This window comes from Pinus tabuliformis, chromosome 1_1, assembly GCF_031772625.1.
Source record: "Pinus tabuliformis cultivar Carrire ecotype Pingquan chromosome 1_1, CPIR1, whole genome shotgun sequence".
NCBI classification, from domain to species: Eukaryota; Viridiplantae; Streptophyta; class Pinopsida; order Pinales; family Pinaceae; genus Pinus; species Pinus tabuliformis.
Window position 1 is genome coordinate 812,807,174 of NC_142297.1, and position 6,970 is coordinate 812,814,143.

Sequence of the window (6,970 nt, forward strand, 5' to 3'; positions counted from 1 at the left end):
CCACCTGTGTCTCACCCACTACCATACATTATACTCCATCCTTTCATGACCGCCACCCTAAATCTTATATCACCAGATCTTTTTCACCTCCATTAAAATCATTTGCTTTGTTCTGTGTCATTGATTTGGGATTCATTAAGGCCCTCCTGTGACAGATCACTTCTTGTCGACATCAGCTCATTATCCGAGAAGTTGATCTAGGAACACCCCATTCAATACTTTGAAGCTTGCATGCCTCAATGGAAAGTTTCTCACTTCCGGCAATAGGTTTACATCAATGGCCTTCGACCGAAAGATTTTGCGTGGTGTTCGACGCCAAGTCCTTTATTCACACCACGTGAATTGTACTGCAGTACCTTGAGGGTCATTATCATTATCGATGATTCCTCTCGCGCTTGTTAACAGTTTACATCATTGACTGGTAATCAAGCGATGTCTTTCCATGTTCGACTTCAGAACATTTCTCACATGGATCGACTTGTACTTTGAGTGAAGATCGAACGCGATTGAAAACCCCGGATCTAGTTTCATCCATCCGGGCTGCGATATATATTCAGGGAAATAAAGACATTAAATGTACATCATTGCTGCACAGATAATCATCCACTCAAAAGGATGATGGCTCTATCAGAATCATCAGTCTACACTCAGACGATTGTCTGTCCTATGTACATAAAAATGAATTTATAAAGCTGAGCATGGGAATGCCTGCCTCAGCCAGATCATGAAAATAGTGTGAAGATAATGTATTGTATTGTATCTTATTACAGGTCTCCTCCCAGCATTGAAAGAACTTCGGATCCTCATAATAAAGCATTTCACCCGACACTAAAAGATTAACGGCCTCATACTTTAGGGGGCAACTGTTGTAGACATTTTTGGGCCCTACAACCCCAAGCATGAAATGTCCATAAACCAAGGGCTCCTAAGTCCCTAAAAGTGTTGTTCTAACCCCTAAAGGAATAAGGTCAACAGATTACAGCTTCTCCCAGAAGTTCTCCATGAGAAACTGCTCAGAATTGGTCAAAACAGGATCATTGCAGCTGCTCCACTGGCTAAGTGTGTTGCATCTCACCCAAATACACTATGAGGGTGCGTTGCATTTCAAAAGTCCCTTCTGTAGGGTGTGATGGGCGAGAAATGACAAATGGCAGTGTCATTCCGCGAGGTGGAGAGGCAATGGAAGCTTCCAGAATCTTCTCCTGTGACACTTGCCTCACTAAATTCGACCAAGGATGAGTAAGAGGCCCTCAGTCTCTAAGTGGAAGCAAGAACTATCAGAGGGAAGACACTAATAAAATCACAAGCTGACTCATCCCCCTTACAGATATCTATATATGGATCCCTCATCCTAGAGATCCAGAGGCTGGAATTTTGCATATTGTAAGGAATTGTTATTGGTTTCCTGAGATGAACATCAGATGGTTGGGTGATCTAAGCTTTGTTTGAGGTGAAGAGGGACTTCTTTGCTAGGAGGTTGATGCTGGGTCAGAACAACCGGTTGTAACTCCTCTTAGCTCTTTTCTTGTTTATCAATAAAATCTATTTGAGTTTTCCTCCATGCTTTTGTGTTATTGATGCTTGTTACATTTGTATGTTCAATTTACATCTGACCCTAGATTGTTTATGATTATAGATCCATGTCTTTGTATAGTGCCATGCTTCTGTGATCTTACAGGTACTTTGTGAAGCTGGGCATGCAAGGGAGCAGGTAGCTGAGGACTATCGAAGAAGAGAGGGATCAAATCAGGAGATTGGCGCAAGACAGAGGTTGGTCTTTATGTTCCTCTCTATCTATAATTCATAAAGGAAAAGCAAAAGTAGCTTTTCTCTGTTTGTTTCTAAGGCAGTTGTCACACCTTAGTGGGATAGAGCAATTCTAAATAGACACTTTTCCCTGTAACAATAACATTTTTCATGTTTCAGTATTAAAGAAATATATATGATCCTAGACATGTTATCAACTAGTAGGATATACAAGTAACATAATTAATAAGCAATATATATATATATATATATATATTAGTGAATGATTATGGTTGTAGGTTCTAACCAGACAATGTGTTCCTCGTCCAACCCGTATGTATACTCAATCAGAGAGAAGTAATGTTGCAAAAGTGAGTTATCATCGAAGTGAAATTGAAATAGAAGTACTTTAGCCCAGAACAGGTTACCAGGGAGGATGTAAAATTTATGAAGGAAACATACCCAAGCCTATTTTTGGGTTTAGAAAACAATGGGACAATGTTTTTCTCAATGGGGGGGAGATGTAATATCCCTTAGTAAAATGTATAAATATTTTTTTTACTGCTCACGAAAAAGGGAAAGGACTTTTAGCTTTGGCCATGTAAAGGCCGAAATTATATTTTCTTTAGTTGAATTTACTTATATCTTATAAGTTGTATGCAACCTAATAAAAGTTACATTGGAAAAATAAAACTATGAGAGCTCAAATTCAGGTGATTAGATTCAGTTATGTGTGGGGTGGTTACAAGCCCAAAAACCCTCTGGAGGAGGAGGAAGAGTGTTATAGACATATTTGGTCACTGTAACCCCAATCACATATGTCAATAAACCAAGGGCTCTTAAACCCCTAAAAGTGTTGTTTCACACCCTAAAGGATCATGGTCAACTGATTACATCATTTCCCAGAAATTCCACCTGAAAAACCACTCAGAACTAGCCAAAACTAGACCATATAGACTGCTCCATGCTTAGGGTGCAATGCATACTGGCTGCTACACTAGCCAAGTGCGATGCATACTGAAAAATCCTTCTGTGGGGTGTGATGGGTGAGAGTAGACAAATGGTAGAGACAGTTTGCTAAGTGGAAACCCAGAGAATCTTCTAGAAACTTCTCATATGGCACTCGCCTCTCTGAATTCGCCCAGGGATGAGTAAGAGATCATGAAATCTACAAGTGGAACCAATAACTACCAGTAAAATGACACTAATCAAAAACCTAGAAGCTGACTCACCCCTCTGCAAATATCTATAAATGGATCCCTCATCTGAGAGATCTAGAGGCTGGAATTTTGTAATTTGTAAGGAAGTGTTGTTGGTTTCTCTCTGAGAATAGACATTGTATTGTTGAGTGATCTTGCTTTTCATGAGGTGAAGAGGACTTTCATGCTGGGAGGATGATGCTGGATCAGACAGATGGGTTGTAATCCTCTCTTCTACTTCTACTATCAATAAATTTCTTTGAGTTTTCCTCCATATAATCGTGTATTTGTGAATCTTGTTATTTGTAGATGCAATTATATGGTTAATGTATTTATGATTCTACATTTTTTATGATATCATAGATTGAGATGCTTTGATACTGTTTTGTTGCTTTGCCTCTACAGGTATTCTCTAAAGCAGGACAAGTAGGAGAAGAGTGGCAAGCTCTATCAAGGGAGAGAGGAAACAAGCAAGGAGCCAAGCGGAAGATATAGGTTGGTCCCCTTTTCTTCTCTCTTATCTATCATACATAAAGGAAATCTTGAAGTGCTTTGAATTGTTTGTCTCTAAGATAGCTACCCATCTTAGTGGGACTAGCAGATCAAAAAGACACTAGTTTTCCCAGAAACAAAATGACGACTCCGTTGGGGAGCGAATAGTTTGTTTGCTTTTTACTGTTGTTTTCTTTATAAACTACAGACGGAGCTTGAAGTTAAGCCAGCTAGCCTTCGAACTACCCTTGCTATGCAAGTGCAAAGTAGATCAACACTGCTTTAGTCAATCTCGGGTTGGTTTATGAACTAAACATCTAACTTGCAAACATCCTAAGTGCCCTTGTGGTAGCTCAATAACCTCATAAGATCATACCCCTGTACTTTTTTGTTACTGTCTATCATAACTTAGCCTAAATAACTGAACTTAGCTACAAATTTTGAGCAAAAACCAAGCTCATTTTCGTTCCCTGGTCCATTGCACTGTCTGTAACTGGTAGCCTGGATGCATCCCACTTCCTGTGTGTTGCAGGTGAGATGCATCCATATTTCCCTTAAGGACAGGTGCGATGACTGAATGATACTGTTTCCTTCTCTAGAATTTGGTTTTTCCTTCCTTGTTATCAGCTCTATTCAGTATTTGTGCTGCTTATGATCAGTATATCATTGCTGAAGCCTCCTTCCTTCACATTATTCAGCCTCCATTGATTAGGATTTGTGAATGTTTTTTATGTCTTTTTCATCATTTGCAGTCCTCCTTTGTCAAAAGTAGCTTAATTAAACTGTCGTTTTTTATGAAACGAAGTGTCGCAACTATCGTTTTGAGTCAAAAAGAAGAGTTTCGTAAAGTCTTTCTCTTCTAGATAGTTGATTTTACTTTTGCCATTGTATTTGATTCGAATCATCAATATTTGAAGTGTCAAAAGTAGTTTTCCATTCGAAATTGAAAGTGTCATCTTAGTCTTCCTTTCATTTTGAAAAGAAATCATTGAAGTGTCACTTTGAAGAAAATAGTTCAGATCTGTACTTGGTTTTCCTTTTTAGCATTCTCACATTAAGGAAACGAAAAAACAAATACATGCATGTGCATTTGCATTTAGACTGCATGCAGAAAATGATTTAGGAAAAGTGCATTTAGTGTGTGCTCTTTGCTCTTTGTTGAAAGAATCATACTCTTCTTTCCTTAGTAGCTAGGATTTTCATTGCTAAAAGAAAACAAACAACTGTTTATCATTTTAGATTGCATATTTAGGAATTTTACATCTACATCATGCGGTGAACCTTGAAATGCAAACTTCTAAAAAGCATCAACTCAACTCTAAAATAAGCCTCAATGAACATAAAAACACTTTGGAACCTAACGCATAACATCTAGAAGTCTAGGCTAGAGACGTATTCTGATGTCGTAAGACCTGGTAACTATCCTTTTCATCGAACGTTGTGTGATTCCTCCTCTTTGATATGGCAAGTGCCAGTACAGACTTGTGCTTCCTGTACCATCAAGTATATATTGGGAGACCATAATAGGCTGATATCCTTTATCCTTAGGAAGCCGTGTCTGTCGCCCTATCGATCGTAATGCACTGAACACAACATTCGGGAAGATTGACTGTCGTACCTAAAACCCTTAGTAATTTCTCTTTAATTTACCACCAAGGTGTATATTGCAGTTTTGCGATTGGTTTGGTAATCCCTCTGTCTAGATTTCCAGAGTAGTCACTTTCATTCCTTTTTTATTCCTTAAAAGAAAACATCCATATGAGCACTTGCCACTTCGGGCTAATTAAAAATCGAAGGCAACTAGAGTCACTTTAGCTTTTCCTCAACTCTTAAAAATTAAAAAAGAAAAGTTGTATCAAAGCGTCATAAAATTTATTTAATTTGGAATAACATCCCTATTCCTTCGTTGATCTCAGGTTGAGGTAATGGAGTCCACCAATCAAGGATTTCCCCTTGGGGGGAATCCTAGTCCTTTCTCTTCTTGGGGAGATATTGGTGCTCCATATATGGCTACATTGTTCCTTCCAGGAATCACAATTGGCCTACCGGTATGGCTATTCTCAACCTCTGTCATTCAAAACACCATAATTCCTCAGTAATCAAATCAGCAACTAGATGATACTAGAGTTTCTCCCTCAACTTCTACTTCGTTTGTTTCTCCCTCTCCTTCTTCCTCTTCGCTTGGTGAAACTAGTGATACTAAAAACCAAGTAACTGAGAAGAAGAAGAAAGGGAAGGAGAAGAAGAAGAAGAAGAAACCAATCAAGCAAGGGGGCAACCATGCATCATCTGGCGAAAATCTGCACACCGGACCTTCCAAATCCAAATCTCCATTCATAATTTGTAAAGGAAACCACTTTCATCGAGATTTCCCTTGCATTCCGCGGATCTTGAGAGACTGGTCTCCCTGCTTGCACCATCTTGTGTCATCAACCTCTATCAATCATGTTGAGAACACACCATCGACTAGCGACAATGAAGTCAATGGACAAAAGGAAGATTCAGATTTCCTTGTAGGTTGTGTGAAGGCGATCATGCCCTTCACCATTGTCCTTTTTTGGACAAAGCTAAAAGTGTCTTGGATAACCGTCTTGCTTCAACACAGTGACTTCCGCCTGGATAGAAGAAACTCTTGCCAAGTCCGTCACTAATTGAAAATCCGACTAACATACCTCAGTTGTTTGTCGAAACGCCTATCATTGAAGATAAACCCTCTGAGTCCATACCAGACCAAAGTCAACAGATCAAGATGGCAGTCGACCCAGTCTTGCCTTCAGAAGGTCCACCTTTAGATGATACAGTTTCTAAAGAGAACGAGAATGACACCATTCAAATTCTTTTTGTTAACACAGAGTCTGATGAACATGGGGGAAATCTACCCATTCCTTTATGATAGGAGGGAAGTTCCCCATTTCAAGAGATTCATCCAGCCATTTATTTGGTCCCCCCTCCAAGTAATCTGGTCATTTCCTTCGATTGGAATCTACTAGCGGGACCCTGCCTTCCATCTAATGTACCATTCTGAAGCACAATACAAGTTTACAAAATGATCATGTCTGGCACTATCATACATGAAGGGGCTTCCATGAGTATCCTTTCCTCAACTACTTGGAAAGTGCTTAGTTCACCATCGCTTCTGCCTGAGAATCGAAATTTTTCAGGCGTCAACAAAGGAACTAGTCGACCATTAGGGATCCTTCCAAATTTTCCTATAACTTTGAGAAGGAAAACCATTCACTTGAATGTGATGGTAGTCCAAGGGCCACTAGATTACAATCTACTCCTTGGGCATGACTACGTTTACAGCATGGGAGCTATTATTTCCACACTCTTTCAAGTGATGTGTTTCCCGCATGAAGGCAGAATGGTGCAGCTTGTCGACCAGCTTTCATTTCCCAGTTCGAAGATAGCTATGAGTCAAAAGCCATCCCTAAATGGTCTCTTTGCATCAAGAATGTCTCTTCAACCTCCAGTTCATCCACCTAATTACCATGAGTAATTTGGTGAATGCAACAAAGCTCAGGGGGCATGCA